We start from the raw sequence: 20,767 nt of genomic DNA, 5'->3' as shown, positions 1-20,767 counted from the left end.
ACTGGTTTTTGTAATGACCTGACTAGATCATAAATGAACAATTGTCCAGACAGAGGCTTGAGTTTGCGAATTGACGGTTTATTGAACCAACTTTACACAGGCTACTGTTTGGGCCGTAGCACACGCCAAATAGATGACAGATAACCCACAAGCCAATCGTGACCTTCTCTTGTGAAGCCCAGACGTAAGAGAGAGAACAAAGGCTGAACCTGGTCTTAACTTCCAATGCCCAACCCCCCTCCACGCCACTCCGCCAACCACCAGGATGCCCGGCATCAGAACATTCCAGGCATTCCCGTGATTGGCAGATAGCAGGTTGATTGACATGTCGGACCCGCGAACACCGGGTACTGGTCAGTATAACACAACCACCTCCTAGCCTAGCACATAACACACAGCTGTCTGTGCGGGTCGCTACACAGCCCCCACCACAAAGTCCCTCGTCCCGAGGAACAAACAAAGTCTCTGGAAGCGACCCGGAGGTCTCCTTTGCCTGCGTGGCCGTGATGGTCGCAGAGTGCCCCTCTGGGAACCAGGGGATGAAGGCAGGGATATGGGGGACAAGGAAGCGGGAACGGGTAATACAGTCCGTGGTTCTGGAGAACCACGCGGTGACACAGGGGGAGACAGGGGAGTGGGCTGTCTGGAGCCTTGTCTGCGGCACCTGAGGGTGGGTGCCTGGAGAATGTCATTGCCAGAGAGGGGAATTGTGGGGGGTTCCTGGGGTTTGGGGAGAAGAGGCCCCTCTGTATGGGGCTAACCTGTCCCGGTGCAGTGCCACCTTTCTCCCCCTGGGAGGAAGCTGCACCCGTACACAACCTCCCCTACCCTCTCCAGGACACTGCAGGGTCCCACCCAGTGACTGTCCAACTTGGGGCATCTGCCTTTTTTCCTTAGGGGGCTGTAGACCCAGACCAGCTCCCCAGCCACAAAGTGCCTTCCCGGGTGTGCACGTCATAGTTCCTTTTCTGCCTCACACCTGCATTCACCAGCTGCTCTCTGGCGAAGGTGTGGGCTGTCTCCAGGCGGTCCTGGAGTCTCCGGGCATACTCCGGCCCCGGAGGAACTTGAGGGCTATCCAGGGGCCGACCAAACGCCATCTCCGCAGGGGTGCGGATCTCTCCCCCAGCATGAGGAGGGCAGGCGTGCAGGAGGTGGAGTCTTGGACAGCGGAGCGGCATGCCATGAGGACCATAGGCAGGTGCTTGTCCCAGTCACGCTGGTGTTTGGAAGAGACGATGGCCAGCTGCTGTCCAAGCGTTTTGTTGAAGCGCTCCACAAGGCCATCACTTTGAGGATGGAGAGGAGTAGTGGGGTCTTGTGCATACCCAGCCTCTCACACATGGTGGCGAACACACGGGACTCAAAGTTTCTGCCTTGGTCGCTGTGGATGGACTCTGCAGCTCCAAACCTGCTGAACATCCCCGCTGTCAGGGCGTCGACGATGGTCTCTGCCTCCTGGTCAGGCAGAGCATAGGCCTCGGGCCATTTTGTGAAATAGTCCATGGCCGTGAGCACCCAGCGGTTTCCACTGTCTGTGGTGGGAACGGCCCAACTACATCCACTCCCACCCTCTCCATGGGAGCCCCCACTGGGAACTGTTGGAGCTGAGCATGAGAGCGGCCTGGGGGCCCTTTCTCGCTGTGCAGTTGTCACAGCGGCGACAAAAGTCCTCCACATCCCTCTTGTGCTGCCCCCAGTAGAAGCCCTGACGGAGACGGCGCAGTGTTTTTGTGACCCCAAAGTGTCCAGTCCCCACCCCCATGAGTACTCTGGAGCACAGCCTCCCGCAATGCTTTTGGGACCACCACCTGCCACCTCTCCTCTCCCGTAGCTGACTCCTTCCATGCCCGCTGTAGCACGCCATCAGCCAGCCGCAGTCTCTCAAACTTTGACCACAACCCTTTGGTCGCGAGTGAGAGCGCTGTCACCTCTTCCCATGGTGGCCTCACCTGCGCCTCTACCCACTGTAGCACTGGCTGTAGGTCTGTGTCCCGTCGCTGCTGCTGCCGCCATTCAGCCACGTCGACAGTCTGCAGCTCACAGCAGACAGGCCCGCTCGCCCGACACACTGTGGCACAGACACCCTCCTCTGCCCGCAGCTCTCTCTCCCGTCCTCTCTCCGTTCACAGTGGCGGCAGCCGTCTGCAGTACAGGGCCGACGGGACATGGCGTCGGCGTTGGAGTGGCGTGCCCCTGCCCTGTGCACCACCGTGAAGTCATACGGCTGAAGCTCCTCCAACCAGCGTGCCACCTGCCCCTCTGGCTCTCTGAAAGACATGAGCCACTGGAGAGCAGAGTGGTCAGTCCTTACAGTAAAGGGCAGACCACCCAGGTAGTACTTGAAGTGTTTGACGGAAGCCACAACAGCCAAGAGCTCCCGCCGGGTGACACAGTAGCGGCGCTCATGTTTGTCAAATGTTTTGCTGAAGTACGCCACCACTCTTCCCCCCCTCTGGCCCCACCTGGGCCAGCACCCCACCCATGCCCACATTGCTCGCGTCTGTGTCCAGGATAAAGGGCAAGGTGAGGTCAGGGGGCGAGCACGGGGCCTCGATCAGTGCACGTTTGAGGGTGTTGAACGCCTCCTCACACTCCACTGTCCAAGTGAAAGCCTTGTCCTTCGGCAGCAGGCGGTTCAGTGGAGCAGCAACGCTTGAGAAGCCCCGTACAAACCTCCTGTAGTACGAGGCCAGGCCCAGGAAGCTCTTCAGCTGACGCTGGTCGGTGGGGGTGGGCCAGTCTCTGACAGCCCCTACCTTGTCCTCCATGGTGCTGATCCCCTCCTTCCCCACTCGGTGGCCCAAGAAGGACACCTCTCTCCTCATGAAGTGGCACTTCTCGGGGTGGAGCTTCAGACCTGCGGCAGCCACCCTCTCCAGCACACGCCGTAGCGCCCCCAGGGCTGACTGGAAGGAGCTGCCATGGGCCAGGATGTCATCGAGGTATACCAGACACTGCTGTCGGGGATGCCATCCAGCACCCTGTCCATCAAACGCTCAAAAGTAGCTGGAGCGTTGCACAGGCCAAAGCACAGGACCTTGAACTGCCAGTGTCCTCTGTTAGTGGAGAACGCAGTTTTGGCTCTGGCCTCTGGGGAGAGGGGCACCTGCCAGTAGCCACTGCGGAGGTCTAGTGAGGAGAACCAGGAGGACCCCTAACCAGGTCCAGCGACTCATCGATACGTGGTATGGGGTATGAGTCCTTCCTGGTTACCTCATTCAGCCGCCTGTAGTCCGCACAGAACCTCAGCTTGCCCCCTTCTTCGGAACCATGACGACTGGCGCCGCCCAGGGGCTGTCTGAGGGCTCAATGAAGTCTGCCCGCTGCATCTCCAACACAGCCTTGTCTGCCGCCTCCTGGCGTGCCAGCGGGATACGGCGGGGACGCATCTTGATGGGTCGAGCATCACCTGTGTCGATCTCATGCTGCACCAGAAGAGTCTGACCCACCTCTTCCTCACTCAACGCAAAGCTGTCTCTGAATTCAAACAGCAACTGCCACAACCGTTCCTGCTGCTCAGGGTCAAGACCAACACAGTTCCTCCCCCATATCTCCCTCACTGCAGACAGTGTCCTCTCCTCTCCCATCTGGGGTAGCTGGGCTGGGGGTGCGGCCCGGGCTCACAGAGGGCTGTGTCATGGAGGTAGCTGGGGGAATGTAACACACCGCCGTAGGTGACAGGGGGACTGGGGAAAAGTCACACACAGCTGTGGGGAGGGGCGCAGCCATGAGTCTCTGCTGCTTTAACTGTTGGAGTAAAGGGTTTGTTGGGTTGAGTGAATGTGACATTAGGGGGCCATGGTGACTTCCGTCCCTCCCTGGAAGCTCAGTGTGCCCCTATTTAGGTCTAACTGGCAGCCTGTGCTCCTAAGAAAGTCCAACCCCAGGATACAAGGGTCCTGCACAGCCGCCACCCACACAGGATGACGCACAGTCCTGCCCCTACTGTCAGAGTCATTATTCCCTTCCCTTTCATGGGTGCCAGCTCACCTGTGACTGTGCGGAGCTGCACAGTTGTAGGCTCACACTGAGTCCAACCTGGCACAATATCTTGTCTCACCAGGGTTACTGTGGACCCAGTGTCCACCAGGGCGGAGCAGGGCACCCTCCACAGTGACAGGGACATGACAAAAGTCCCCAACACAGGTCCGGCCCACCACAACAACAGGCTCCATCCGCTTGCCCTCGTCTGCTTCTGGGGGAAGTGGAGCCTTGCTTCCCCGTCTGTGCCGGTGGGCTCCTCCTGAAGATGATGGTGGTTGGGATAGAAAGCCAGGGTCCGCACTACCCGGTCTATGCGGACCCCGAGCCGTTTCCTGAGCTCTGGGGGACATGGGGCAATCTCGGCGCAGATGGCCTGGCTGGCCACAACCCCAGCAGACCCTGGGACCAGGGCTTGTGTTTCGTGCCGCCTGTAGCGACACAGCCCGAATGAGTTCTGTCATTTCGGCCACCCAAGCAGGCTTTTCCGGCTCCGGGCTGCTCTGCCCCCCAGCTCGCACAGAGGGTGTGTCTCCCTGCACCCCCACCAAAGCCCCAGCTGAAGCCCCAGCCCACACCAGCTCCCTCTCCAAAGCCATCTCCAAGGCTGTCTGCAATGACTCAGGATGAGCCAGCTGGGTCTGTATGCGCAGCTCCGTAGGGGAGAGCGCCTGTATGAACTGGTCCCGTGCTAGCTCGCTCTGCACGGAGGGGGGCACATGCCCGCCGAGAGAGGCTCTCAATGTCATTAGCTAGCACCCGTAGAGGCTCTCCAGGCTGCCTGCGTCTATTCCTCAGTTCGGAGCGCAGTAGCCCGGGCTGTACACACTGTCCATAGCGCCTCCTCAGTGCTCCCACTAGAGCACCATAATCATGCCTGTCCTCGGGGCTAATCAATATCAAACAGGCCAGAGCTTCATCCGTGAGGCATAAAGCCAACTGCAGTGCCCTTTCTTCATCCGACCACCCCCTAAAATGAGCTAACAGTTCAAACTGAGCATGAAAAGCTTCCCAATCCGCCTTACCGGAATACTTCGGGGTCTTAACAGATACGGACGCAGCCGGGAACTGGGCGCCGCCATGTTTGTTTACATCCTGAGCCCCAGATTCCTCGTCACGCCGCGTCGACGCGCCACTTCGGGTCCGCCCACCAGAATCCGCGCGAAATACACTCGACGAAGCACTCCTGCCCGCTTCAGCCGCCATCACTCTAACGTCCTCCCTCAAGCGGCCTCTGCGCTCCGACGCCCTGGCGATCTCCTCAGACAGAACCCCGACGTCCATTCACACGCACCTCCTTGGCCATAATCGTCCCCTACCTCCACCTTCACTTTCGGATTCCCTCGAAGCATTTTCAATCCCCGTTCTCACCTACGGTAGCTAGCCACATAAGTCAGCTAGCTAGCTGGCTAACTTGTATCAACGTTTTTACTTCTGACACCAATGTAATGACCTGACTAGATCATAAATGAACAATTGTCCAGACAGAGGCTTGAGTTTGCGAATTGACGGTTTATTGAACCAACTTTACACAGGCTACTGTTTGGGCCGTAGCACACGCCAAATAGATGACAGATAACCCACAAGCCAATCGTGACCTTCTCTTGTGAAGCCCAGACGTAAGAGAGAGAACAAAGGCTGAACCTGGTCTTAACTTCCAATGCCCAACCCCCCTCCACGCCACTCCGCCAACCACCAGGATGCCCGGCATCAGAACATTCCAGGCATTCCCGTGATTGGCAGATAGCAGGTTGATTGACATGTCGGACCCCGCGAACACCGGGTACTGGTCAGTATAACACAACCACCTCCTAGCCTAGCACATAACACACAGCTGTCTGTGCGGGTCGCTACAATAGTGTTTAACATGATTTTTAAAATGACGACCTCATCTCCGTACCCCAGATATACTGTACAATTATCTGTACGGTCCCTCAGTCGAGAAGTGAATTTCAAACACAAGATTCAACCACAAAGACCAGGGAAGTTTTCCAATGCCTCGCAAATAAGGGAACCTATTGGTAGATGAAGAAATATATATATTATATACATATATATAATGCATTTTGAATTCAGGCTGTATCACAACAAAATGTGGAAAAAGTCAAGGGGTATGAATACATTCTGAGGGCACTGTAGCTATAGATAAATAATGATAATGAAATTATAACAAAATAATGAAACAATCCCTAGTAAGCTAATGTTTTGAGGGCATACTGACATTATTATGTGACATTAATAGACTGGTTTTACGCACAGCTGGGAGAGTATGGAACGCCGTTTGGGTCTTTGGGTCTTCAAACACCCAAACGGCGTTCCATAAGAGAGAGCACGAGGAGGGCCCGTGTCATGCAGGTTCAGGTAGCCTCTACAGGACAGTTGTATATTATTTAATTAAAACATGTAATCAATTGGTAGCTGATTAGGCATTATTGCCACCAGGCAGCAGTCTAACAATTGCAGCATTACGACAGCATGTGTAGCTTCGTGAAATGTTAGGCCTAACATGAGAAAATGACGACCAAATAGAGGCCTACCAATAAACCGTTATTCATTAGCTAAAGAAAAGCTATACATACCCAGAAACCCTATCATCGATTAATTAGGCATGCAGCCAATTAGACACGTCACTATTTCAACACGATGGACAGCGATCGGTTTGTGAGATGGCTGTCTGGCTGAAATATTGGATTTTATTTTAGAGCGGGGCCCAAACTCCAACCTTGCGGGGTCCAAAGAAAATGCCTTAACTTTAGAAAATGAGCTACTAAAATCAGAAGGCTACCAACGACTGGAATAGTATTTGTATGTTGGCAAATTTCCAAAGTCTCACTTAACAGGTGCTGTGCGGAATAGCTCCCCCCTGCCAGAATCCCCCTTCGCGTAAACGCGCGAGCACTCAATTCTTCATCGATTTACTTGCTCGTTGAGATTTCTCATCACGTTGCGTTTCATTTAATTTGTTTTATGTCATTTTGATTTCACTAGTAATGTCAGCAGTTTTCGGTTTGGCTATTTGTTTCAAGTGTATTAGTCTATAAATAAATATCTTTGCCAAAAGTCGTCATCTCTCCCGTGTCTTATTCGACTAGTAGTTGATCTGAAATGTTTATTGCTTGCCTACATGCTAATACCTATTAATGATTAATTGCGGTTGCCTATCCTGAAGTGAAGTTTGTTCTGTAGAAGGTATTTGACTCTGATGTGTGTCACAGAAAGTATTTGATTATAACCACAATATTAAGGAAATTAGAAGGGATAGGGGGGTGGTTCGGCAAGGACATTTTCTTGCCTGCCGAACCCACCATCTATCTTGGGACTGCAAGGCCTGGCACACTTCAGAATCATTTTTGATTACCTATCATGCCCTCTGATATGTGCCACAGGAGTATTAGACTCTAGTCACAAAAGGAAGTGGCTATTTCAGCAATAATAGTTTTCTATTTTCTATTTTCTGTTCCCTCTACCCATCCCTCAATCCCCCATCCCATCGTGTTTTGCCCTCTTATGGCTTTACCTACATTTTTTAAAACACTTTTTCTGATTGAATTTTTAAGAATGTAGGTACAGTAGCAATAATAACAATAATAATAACAATAATATATTAAACATTTGTACTCTGGGCAACTGTATAATAATAGAATAAACAAAACTATGACTGAATGTGACTCCATGAAGAATCCCCTCCCCAATAGGTCCCGTTGCCCTCCATAGGACACCCCCAGCACCTCCACCCCCCCATCAGCCCTCCATAGGACACCTCCACCATCAGCCCTCCATAGGACACCCCCAGCACCTCCTCCCCCCCATCAGCCCTCCATAGGACACCCCCAGCACCTCCACCCGCCCCATCAGCCCTCCATAGGACACCTCCACCAGCCCCATCAGCCCTCCATAGGACACCCCAGCACCTCCTCCCCCCCATCAGCCCTCCATAGGACACCCCCAGCACCTCCACCATCCCCATCAGCCCTCCATAGGACACCCCAGCACCTCCACCATCCCCATCAGCCCTCCATAGGACACCTACAGCACCTCCACCCCCCCCCTCCCCCATCAGCCCTCCACAGGCCACCCCCAGCACCCCCATCCCCCAGTACCATCAGCCCTCCATCAGGGACACCCCCAGCACCTCCACCATCCCCATCAGCCTCCCCCACCATTCAACCACAAATCACAATAATATATATACACACACACACACACACACACACACACACACACACACACACACATATACATATACATAAACATATTCACAGGATACTCAAGTTATCTCTTTTCCTACATCAGATGTACAGGTGACATTTCCACCTGGATGACAGCACATAATCAGCAACACAGAGATGCTCTTCATCTGAGGGAATGCCTGCCTGTTCTCATTGTTACATCATCCCAGATCCCTAAGGATTGCCTGCCTGTTCTCATTGTTACATCATCCCAGACAATCACATGTCATTTACATTCTAGCCCTAAGGATTGCCTGCCCGTTCTCATTGTTACATCATCCCAGATGATCACGTCATTTACATTCCATCCCTAAGGATTGCCTGCCTGTTCTCATTGTTACATCATCCCAGATGATCACACGTCATTTACATTCCATCCCTAAGGATTGCCTGCCCGCTCTCAGATGTTAGATAACCCCAGGTAAAACACACATCATTTACATCCCAGCCCTTGTCAGCTCCAGATTTGACGACTTCAACTCACACCCTGTTGGAGTCCCTGCATTCTCAGATTCCCCTCAGTTATTCATCTCTATATTTTAATCAATAAAGTGTTTCAAAATGCTGTTTTTTTATTAACATATACGTTCAGATCCTTCCTGAGAGAGAAGGGGTGTAGTATCTTCAGATGGGCGTGTGGTGCCCTTCCTCACCCACGCCAACAAGATGTTACTTCTTGTGGGGTCTTTGCCTTGAAAGTAAGTATGAGAGTATAAATAATGTACAATTATAACCTAGTGAAAGTGTACTGACTAAAGGCTAAAACAGAACTGTCAAATTATATTATAGCTGTGTCATTGAATACTTGCTAATTATAATCTTAAATTGTAACATAATTTTGTTGGGAAAACTGAAATGCCCATCAAATTGTTCCCCCAGTTTGCTGAATGTGTTCTGAAGGTGTCGATTGTCTTTTCAAATATGGACAAAGATGTTAACATCATGAGAGAAATAGCAGAAATAGCAGTCACTCCCCTCCAAAACACTGGTATGTTCAATTTCATATAATTGTATATAAAAAACATTTATATGGATCTTTCAAGGTTATCTTTGATCCAAATTCTGACTAGATGGCCACTAAAATACAGGAATTTCGGTAGGCAAGAAAATCGCCTTGCCGAAACCCTCCCTTCTAATTTCCTTAATTTTGTCACTAGAGTCAAATACTTTCTACAGAACAAACTTAATGTCAGGATAGGCAACCGAAATGAATAATTAATGTATGTGTGTTATATTAAACAGAGGAGGGAGTAAAATGTAGGCAAGCAATAAACATTTCAGAACAACTACTAGTCGAATAAGACACGGGAGAGATGACGCATTTTGGCGAAGAGACGTATTTTAATAGACTAATACACTTGAAACAAATAGCCAAACCGAAAACTGCAGACATTACTAGTGCCCCCCCCATTCCCGCGATCAAACCGCCATAAAAAAATAAAAAAATTAAACGCAGTGATCACTGACAGCTGCCTTGAAGAACACACATGTACAATTATTTATGCTTCTAAGATCAGTTAAATAGAGGCTGAACGGACAATGGAGTGAAGAGCAAAAAAAAGCAAGTCGCAGCAATGAAGAATTGAGTGAAAAATTGAATGAAGAATTGAGTGAAGAATTGAATGAAGAATTGAGTGAAGAATTGAATGAAGAATTGAGTGCGTAGAATTCTGGCACAACACCGGAAGTGAAGGCGGAGCCTCGGCTCTTTTGTCTTGTGATTTTGGGCAGAGAGCCACGTGTTGAAATATAACGTCTCAGACCTCTACCTCCCTAATCTACAATATCAATAGACTAGACATAAATATTCCCATCTGGTTAACTTCACCGGATCTCTGTAATCGACAATAACGGAAGAATCTACAATGAATAAGGTAGGTTGATATACATTTAAGACAAGGGGCCTTTGTAGCCAACTTCCTGCTTTTACACAGCATCCGTTTAACGGTCAAAACAAATGCTATGGGTAACATACACTATTATTGCGGATGTAGCGAAATGCTATTGACATTTGTGCTGTTTTTGTACGTGAAAATAATGTATTTGTTATTTTTAAACTCGTTGGGAAGGTTCGTAAGCAACCATTTCACTGTGAAGTCGCATGCTGAAAGTTGGTGGCCATATGCATAAATCGCTCCGCCATTTCCTTGTTGCAAAAAAATACAATAGTTTACCTAATTTCAGTTTATGTGACAAAAGAAGCACGCACAGTATAGAGAATCATTGTACCATCTAAACCACTGAAATATATTTTCAATAACCAACAAAATAGTTTTTTGAAGCTGGTGAACAAATCCAAGTATACAGAACAAAAAATACAAACGCGACATGCAACAATTGAATAGATTTTACAGAGTTGAAGTTCATATGAGGAAATCTGTCAATTTAAATAAATTCATTAGGCCCTAATCGATAGATTTTACATGACTGGGAATACAGATATGCATCTGTTGGCCACAGATATCTGTGGACATCGGAGGGTTGGAGTTAAGATCAGAATGAATGGTGGATTGGCCGCTGTGGGTGAAAATCCAGCACTCGAAGAAAGAGGAAATTAACAAAGTGTATAATTATTTAACTACAGGTACTGTGCATGTGTGAGAGAGAGAGCTGTAAGTAGCAGTATTGTTGTCTGTTAGTTTAACTCCAATCAATTCGTTTTCCCCAATATGAAATCGGATCTGCTGTAGCATATTATAAATAGTCTTGGAAATCCCTGACCTCTGGGACAAGTGGGGGGTGTGTGTGGGGGGGTTAAAAGGGGTAGGTAGCATAAACGTAACCATGTGGGTTTTCATTAGTAATATGCATCAAAAGTCCCAATGCCAAGTTACTCCTCACGTGTGTATTTTTTTCTAGTTATTACATCAATCCGATCATAATGCGGAAGTAATGCTGGAAAACTGGTTTGCAGCGTTTTTTTTTTACTAGTGTAACGGATGTGAGACGGCTAGCTTAGTTTCAATCGGTGACGTCACTTGCTCTGAGACCTTGAAGTAGTGGTTCCCCGCGGTTTTTGTGGAGCGATGGGTAACGATGCTTCGTGGGTGACTGTTGTTGATGTGTGCAGAGGGTCCCTGGTTCGCGCCCGGGTATGGGCGAGGGGACGGTCTAAAGTTATACTGTTACACTAACAAAGAGGACCTGGTAAACTAGCCTATTCCCTATAATGTTATTAACTATAACCCCCAACAGAAATAACTTCAAACCAAATCGTTTGCACTCATGACGACTGCTTTCAATAACCTTTTCAGCCAGTTTACAAGCAAATACTATGTGAATGAATTTTTTATGAATCAGCTTGCAATGTTGCTAACTAGCCTGCTAATGTTCTGTGACATGTTGCTAACTAGCCTAAAATGTTCTGTGACATGTTGCTAACTAGCCTGCTAATGTTCTGTGACATGTTGCTAACTAGCCTGCTAATGTTCTGTGACATGTTGCTAACTAGCCTGCTAATGTTCTGTGACATGTTGCTAACTAGCCTGCTAATGTTCTGTGACATGTTGCTAACTAGCCTGCTAATGTTCTGTGACATGTTGCTAACTAGCCTGCTAATGTTCTGTGACATGTTGCTAACTAGCCTGCTAATGTTCTGTGACATGTTGCTAACTAGCCTGCTAATGTTCTGTGACATGTTGCTAACTAGCCTGCTAATGTTCTGTGACTGCATGAGACAGACAGCAGCTATCAACACCAAGCTTACAGCTACATTAAAGTAAACCATGTTGCTAACTAGCCTGCTAATGTTCTGTGACTGCATGAGACAGACAGCAGCTATCAACACCAAGCTTACAGCTACATTAAAGTAAACCATGTTGCTAACTAGCCTGCTAATGTTCTGTGACTGCATGAGACAGACAGCAGCTATCAACACCAAGCTTACAGCTACATTAAAGTAAACCAATGTTACTGGTATATAGTTATCTAAGCCAGCCAGCTAAAGTTAGCTGCTAGATAACCTAGCCAGCTAACTAGCCTAGCTATCAAAGCTCCCCCACAGCACTCTGTTATATCCTATCAAAGCCCCCCCCCACAGCACTCTGTTATCCTATCAAAGCCCCCCCCAGCACTCTGTTATATCCTATCAAAGCCCCCCCAGCACTCTGTTATATCCTATCAAAGCCCCCCCCAGCACTCTGTTATATCCTATCAAAGCCCCCCCCACAGCACTCTGTTATATCCTATCAAAGCCCCCCCCACAGCACTCTGTTATATCCTATCAAAGCCCCCCAGCACTCTGTTATATCCTATCAAAGCCCCCCAGCACTCTGTTATATCCTATCAAAGCCCCCCTGTTATATCCTACAGCACTCTGTTATATCCTATCAAAGCCCCCCACAGCACTCTGTTATATCCTATCAAAGCCCCCCCCCCACAGCACTCTGTTATATCCTATCAAAGCCCCCCCACAGCACTCTGTTATATCCTATCAAAGCCCCCCCCACAGCACTCTGTTATATCCTATCAAAGCCCCCCACAGCACTCTGTTATATCCTATCAAAGCCCCCCACAGCACTCTGTTATATCCTATCAAAGCCCCCAGCCTCTGTTACAGCACTCTGTTATATCCTATCAAAGCCCCCCACAGCACTCTGTTATATCCTATCAAAGCCCCCCCCACAGCACTCTGTTATATCCTATCAAAGCCCCCCACAGCACTCTGTTATATCCTATCAAAGCCCCCCACAGCACTCTGTTATATCCTATCAAAGCCCCCCCCACAGCACTCTGTTATATCCTATCAAAGCCCCCCCCACAGCACTCTGTTATATCCTATCAAAGCCCCCCACAGCACTCTGTTATATCCTATCAAAGCCACCCCCCCCACAGCACTCTGTTATATCCTATCAAAGCCACCCCCCCCACAGCACTCTGTTATATCCTATCAAAGCCCACCCCCCCATCTACCATACCCCTTATAAATGCTCCTCTTCTCTAACACTATCAATGCTATTTACAAGTCTACTCCAACACATTACATTGGTCATACCATCTACCATACCTCTTATAAATGCCTCTCTTCTCAAACACTGTCAATGCTATTTACAAGTCTACTCCATTACATTGCTTATCATATTTTGCCACATTGTAACGTAACCTACCACAGACCTACTGCAAGGCTAACGGTTTCTCTCCTCCCTGGGTGGGGAGACGTGTGGTAGGATTAATTTCTGTATTTTACCAAGAAGAGAGAGACTTCACTTCACACACCAATCAGAGTTATACTTAAACTTACACCTTTTTAATAATAATTAAGCTTTGCAATAGCATTTGACTTTCAACAATTCACCATCTCTAATGAATTGTTGAGTGTCAACATAACGGCAACGGAGATCTTTTATAGCAAAGATCCACCCCCCTAGTCGACATGACAAACCACAGATAATAGGAACTAGTTCACAAAGAAAGACTTTTACTTGAGAGAGGAGTATCCCATGGCCAGATAGCATTCGCTATAAATTATCGTTCAGTTTGGTCTCTTAAGACGATGTTCTAATGTCATTCCTGGTACTTCATAGTACAAAAACACCAACTCATCCAATGGCATAGATCAATTGTCAACTCTAGATACTCCCATCTCAAGTAAAACCTCCCTTGACCCCACTCCTGGACAAGCTCACTGAAGGGAGTGAGCCTCTTAGGTCATACAATATCCCAAGATAAGTGCAACATCAGAGGGGACATGCAATGGTTCCAGACACTGCCATACACCTCCCCCCAATAGAAAAATGAGGGAGTGACTTGCCCACAGACATTGTAGGGACAAAGTAATTGGTTCCCCATTAATCACGCCATCCCTTCACATGGTTTAGAATAGGTAAACACACATTCACATGGTTTAGAATAGATAAATACACATTCACATGGTTTAGAATAGGTAAAGACACATTCACATGGTTTAGAATAGGCAAAGACACATTCACATGGTTTAGAATAGGTAAATACACATTCACATGGTTTAGAATAGATAAATACACATTCACATGGTTTAGAATAGGTAAAGACACATTCACATGGTTTAGAATAGGCAAAGACACATTCACATGGTTTAGAATAGGTAAAGACACATTCACATGGTTTAGAATAGGTAAAGACACATTCACATGGTTTAGAATAGGTAAAGACACATTCACATGGTTTAGAATAGGTAAAGACACATTCACATGGTTTAGAATAGGCAAAGACACATTCACATGGTTTAGAATAGGTAAAGACACATTCACATGGTTTAGAATAGGTAAAGACACATTCACATGGTTTAGAATAGGTAAAGACACATTCACATGGTTTAGAATAGGTAAAGACACATTCACATGGTTTAGAATAGGTAAAGACACATTCACATGGTTTAGAATAGGTAAAGACACATTCACATGGTTTAGAATAGGCAAAGACACATTCACATGGTTTAGAATAGGTAAAGACACATTCACATGGTTTAGAATAGGTAAAGACACATTCACATGGTTTAGAATAGGTAAAGACACATTCACATGGTTTAGAATAGGTAAAGACACATTCACATGGTTTAGAATAGGTAAAGACACATTCACATGGTTTAGAATAGGTACAGACACATTCACATGGTTTAGAATAGGTAAAGACACATTCACATGGTTTAGAATAGGTACAGACACATTCACATGGTTTAGAATAGGTACAGACACATTCACATGGTTTAGAATAGGTAAAGACACATTCACATGGTTTAGAATAGGTACAGACACATTCACATGGTTTAGAATAGATAAAGACACATTCACATGGTTTAGAATAGGTACAGACACATTCACATGGTTTAGAATAGATAAAGACACATTCACATGGTTTAGAATAGATAAAGACACATTCACATGGTTTAATAGGTAAAGACACATTCACATGGTTTAATAGGTACAGACACATTCACATGGTTTAGAATAGGTACAGACACATTCACATGGTTTAATAGGTACAGACACATTCACATGGTTTAATAGGTACAGACACATTCACATGGTTTAGAATAGGTACAGACACATTCACATGGTTTAGAATAGGTAAAGACACATTCACATGGTTTAATAGGTAAAGACACATTCACATGGTTTAATAGGTAAAGACACATTCACATGGTTTAGAATAGGTACAGACACATTCACATGGTTTAATAGGTAAAGACACATTCACATGGTTTAGAATAGGTACAGACACATTCACATGGTTTAATAGGTACAGACACATTCACATGGTTTAATAGGTAAAGACACATTCACATGGTTTAGAATAGGTACAGACACATTCACATGGTTTAATAGGTAAAGACACATTCACATGGTTTAGAATAGGTAAAGACACATTCACATGGTTTAATAGGTAGAGACACATTCACATGGTTTAGAATAGGTAGAGACACATTCACATGGTTTAGAATAGGTAAATACACATTCACATGGTTTAATAGGTAAAGACACATTCACATGGTTTAATAGGTACAGACACATTCACATGGTTTAATAGGTACAGACACATTCACATGGTTTAGAATAGGTACAGACACATTCACATGGTTTAGAATAGGTAAATACACATTCACATGGTTTAGAATAGGTACAGACACATTCACATGGTTTAGAATAGGTACAGACACATTCACATGGTTTAATAGGTATAGACACATTCACATGTTTTAGAATAGGTAGAGACACATTCACATGGTTTAGAATAGGTATAGACACATTCACATGGTTTAATAGGTAAAGACACATTCACATGGTTTAGAATAGGTAAAGACACATTCACATGGTTTAGAATAGGTACAGACACATTCACATGGTTTAATAGGTACAGACACATTCACATGGTTTAGAATAGGTAAAGACACATTCACATGGTTTAATAGGTAAAGACACATTCACATGGTTTAGAATAGGTAAAGACACATTCACATGGTTTAATAGGTAAAGACACATTCACATGGTTTAATAGGTAAAGACACATTCACATGGTTTAGAATAGATAAAGACACATTCACATGGTTTAGAATAGGTACAGACACATTCACATGGTTTAGAATAGGTAAAGACACATTCACATGGTTTAGAATAGATAAAGACACATTCACATGGTTTAGAATAGGTAAAGACACATTCACATGGTTTAGAATAGGTAAAGACACATTCACATGGTTTAGAATAGGTACAGACACATTCACATGGTTTAATAGGTACAGACACATTCACATGGTTTAGAATAGGTAAAGACACATTCACATGGTTTAATAGGTAAAGACACATTCACATGGTTTAGAATAGGTAAAGACACATTCACATGGTTTAGAATAGGTACAGACACATTCACATGGTTTAGAATAGGTACAGACACATTCACATGGTTTAGAATAGGTAAAGACACATTCACATGGTTTAGAATAGGTACAGACACATTCACATGGTTTAATAGGTACAGACACATTCACATGGTTTAGAATAGGTAAAGACACATTCACATGGTTTAATAGGTAAAGACACATTCACATGGTTTAGAATAGGTAAAGACACATTCACATGGTTTAGAATAGGTAAAGACACATTCACATGGTTTAGAATAGGTAAAGACACATTCACATGGTTTAGAATAGGTAAAGACACATTCACATGGTTTAGAATAGGTACAGACACATTCACATGGTTTAGAATAGGTACAGACACATTCACATGGTTTAGAATAGGTACAGACACATTCACATGGTTTAGAATAGGTACAGACACATTCACATGGTTTAGAATAGGTACAGACACATTCACATGGTTTAGAATAGGTACAGACACATTCACATGGTTTAGAATAGGTACAGACACATTCACATGGTTTAATAGGTAAAGACACATTCACATGGTTTAGAATAGGTACAGACACATTCACATGGTTTAGAATAGGTAAAGACACATTCACATGGTTTAGAATAGGTAAAGACACATTCACATGAGAAGACAATGTTTCATTCCTGTCCTCTTCCCTTTCTGATATTCTGCATAGCACCAGGGACATGTGAAAGACAAGCCTGACCTCTCCCCTCTCTGGGCCCCAATAAATACTTATTTTCCACCATAATTTGCAAATAAATTAATTAAAAATCCTACAATGTGATTTTCTGGATTTTTTTCCCCCTAATTTTGTCTGTCATAGTTGAAGTGTACCTATGATGAAAATTACAGGCCTCGTCTTTTTAAGTGGGAGAACTTGCACAATTGGTGGCTGACTAAATACTTTTTTGCCCCACTGTGTGTGTGTGTTGGTGTGTGTGTGATATATATATAGTTGCAAAAAAATCTAAACTGTTTTTGCTTTGTTATTGTGTGTAGATTAAGGAGAGAGAAATAACTATTAAATCAATTTTAGAATAAGGTGGTAAATGTAACAACTGGAAAAAGTCAAGGGGTCTGAATACTTTCCAAATGCTCTGCATGAAACGCACATGTCTCAGTCATAGTTAGTAGATTAATGCATGGATTGGTAACATTTTGGCACCGTCATGTAATACTGCCTGGTAACATCTGGTACATGTATTTCGTGAAACACATTTGCTACAACACAAACATTCCTGTTGCTGTGGGAGTGGACTTACGGGTCTGTTAGCTATCTTTATCAGGGGAGTGGACTTACGGGTCTGTTAGCTATCTTTATCAGGGAAGTGCAGGACCCTTTCAGGGCCGCAAAACAACAGCTCTGAATTTATAGCCCCTCTTTCACGTGACGCTCCGTGCAGAGTAGAATACTAGACCACGTGATGGAACAAAGGAGGCATGTTAAAAGGCTATCGGACGTGTAACTTTTGAAAATGCGCTATAAGCAGAAGCCTACGGCTGGACTGTTATTTGTATGTTGGCCGAAGTCCTCTTTTTCAATCGAACGGCAGTGAAAGTGGAGTCCGTCTCTATTCTCCATTTTCTCTTGTGACTTTACACGCTGACCATACTGACGCGAGCGTTGCAAAATAAATGTACAACGTGCATGTTATTCAATTATTGCGCCCACACTGCTCGCACGCGCCAATGAACGTCAGCGTTGCCATTGTGCGTTTCAGGTAAAATAACAGCTCGAAATGTATATCCCAGGACAAATTAGCTAGTGACTGCAAGCTAGCTCATTTAAATGGTCATAAATGTTGAATGCTTTTCGAACCTGTCGACGAAATGATTATAATTGGTTCAGAGTTTGTTTTGATATTTCAACCTGCCATGTCGTGATCGCTTTTAGTGTGTTGGGGACAAAATACATTTGCACGCGCGTCCGGTCTGGGCATGGTGTTAGGCAGAGAGTAACGTGTTGGAATGTAACGTCTCGGTCCTCTACCTCCCTAATCTACAAGGTCAGTAGACTAAACAATTATCATCTGGTTAACTTCTCCTGAACTCTGCAATCGACCATAAATAAAACGAAAGTTTATACAATGAATCAGGTGAGTTTATTTGTTTATTATATAACGGGGGTGAAGCCTCCCTTAACTAGCCTACAGGTCTAGGATCAGTGTGCACTCTCCCAATCCTAACCTTAACTATTAGGGTGTTTATTATATAACGGGGTGAAGCCTCCCTTAACTAGTTAGGATTGGGAGAGCACACACTGATCCTAGACCTGTAGTTGAGGGAGGCTTCACCCCCGTTATATAATAAACACACTAATAGTTAGGATTGGGAGAGCGCACACTGATCCTAGACCTGTAGTTGAGGGAGGCTTCACCCCCGTTATATAATAAACACACTAATAGTTAGGATTGGGAGAGCGCACACTGATCCTAGACCTGTAGTTGAGGAAGGCTTCACCCCCCGTTAAAAAATAAACACACTAATAGTTAGGATTGGGAGAGGGCACACTGATCCTAGATCTTAAAATCTATTTTATTTTGGTACTTGTTGCAGACGCCTACTGTAGCATATTATAATTGGTCTCTGGTATCCCTGACCTAGGGGGCACAACATGAGGTCTGGGGTCTCTGGTATCCCTGACCTAGGGGGGGACAACACGAGGTCTGGGGTCTCTGGTATCCCTGACCTAGGGGGGAACAACACGAGGGTCTGGGGTCTCTGGTATCCCTGACCTAGGGTCTCTGGTATCCCTGACCTAGGGGGGAACAACACGAGGTCTGGGGTCTCTGGTATCCCTGACCTAGGGGGGAACAACACGAGGTCTGGGGTCTCTGGTATCCCTGACCTAGGGGGGACAACACGAGGTCTGGGGTCTCTGGTATCCCTGACCAAGGGTCTCTGGTATCCCTGACCTAGGGTCTCTGGTATCCCTGACCTATGGGGAACAACACAAGGTCTGGGGTCTCTGGTATCCCTGGGTCAACATGGAGTTAATCACCTAGACATGTAAAACAGAACGTAAATCGAAAATGTGTACCTTTTTTTAATCTAGGCACCAAAACGTAATCTAGGCACCAAAACTTAATCTAGGCACCAAAAGCCATGTATCTGTAATAAGATGTGTTTGTACTAATCAAGCATTATGAAAGCACTTATATTAGGAAAGTATTTTATACAATAAATGTATTATTGTATTAATATCATGGCGCCGCTACCAATACAATCTAGACAGGTCTCATCATCATTGTGTTCTATAACATGAGATCAGATCTCAGATTAGATCATCATTGTGTTCTATAACATGAGATCAGGTCTCAGATTAGATCATCATTGTGTTCTATAACATGAGATCAGGTCTAAGATTAGATCATCATTGTGTTCTATAACATGAGATCAGATCTCAGATTAGATCATCATTGTGTTCTATAACATGAGATCAGGTCTAAGATTAGATCATCATTGTGTTCTATAACATGAGATCAGGTCTCAGATTAGATCATCATTGTGTTCTATAACATGAGATCAGGTCTCAGATTAGATCATCATTGTGTTCTATAACATGAGATCAGATCTCAGATTAGATCATCATTGTGTTCTATAACATGAGATCAGATCTAAGATTAGATCATCATTGTGTTCTATAACATGAGATCAGGTCTCAGATTAGATCATCATTGTGTTCTATAACATGAGATCAGATCTCAGATTAGATCATCATTGTGTTCTATAACATGAGATCAGATCTCAGATTAGATCATCATTGTGTTCTATAACATGAGATCAGATCTCAGATTAGATCATCATTGTGTTCTATAACATGAGATCAGGTCTCAGATTAGATCATCATTGTGTTCTATAACATGAGATCAGATCTCAGATTAGATCATCATTGTGTTCTATAACATGAGATCAGGTCTAAGATTAGATCATCATTGTGTTCTAACATGAGATCAGGTCTCAGATTAGATCATCATTGTGTTCTATAACATGAGATCAGGTCTCAGATTAGATCATCATTGTGTTCTATAACATGAGATCAGGTCTCAGATTAGATCATCATTGTGTTCTATAACATGAGATCAGGTCTCAGATTAGATCATCATTGTGTTCTAACATGAGATCAGATCTCAGATTAGATCATCATTGTGTTCTATAACATGAGATCAGATCTCAGATTAGATCATCATTGTGTTCTATAACATG

At 45.3% G+C, this 20,767-nt stretch overlaps 2 long non-coding RNA genes across 6 annotated transcripts in view; one reads left to right on the top strand and one right to left on the bottom strand.

The window, feature by feature from the left end:
* LOC135560375 (uncharacterized) overlaps positions 1-20,767 on the top strand; it is a 295,196-nt gene that overhangs the window by 5,672 nt on the left and 268,757 nt on the right. Inside the window, exons 4-6 of one of the 2 annotated variants that reach the window (XR_010458879.1) lie at positions 8,278-8,634; positions 8,806-8,911; positions 9,093-9,201. This is a non-coding gene — a long non-coding RNA (uncharacterized LOC135560375). The remainder of the gene's footprint in view (positions 1-8,277; positions 8,635-8,805; positions 8,912-9,092; positions 9,202-20,767) is intronic. The other variant, XR_010458880.1, reaches the window with a different exon arrangement.
* Positions 1-20,767, bottom strand: part of LOC135560374 (uncharacterized) — a 300,103-nt gene that overhangs the window by 54,504 nt on the left and 224,832 nt on the right. The window lies entirely within an intron of this gene.

Source organism: Oncorhynchus nerka, linkage group LG15 (assembly GCF_034236695.1).
Source record: "Oncorhynchus nerka isolate Pitt River linkage group LG15, Oner_Uvic_2.0, whole genome shotgun sequence".
In the NCBI taxonomy this organism is placed as follows: Eukaryota; Metazoa; Chordata; class Actinopteri; order Salmoniformes; family Salmonidae; genus Oncorhynchus; species Oncorhynchus nerka.
Note: the sequence above shows the minus strand (reverse complement) of the source record. Positions and strands in the feature narration are given on the sequence as shown.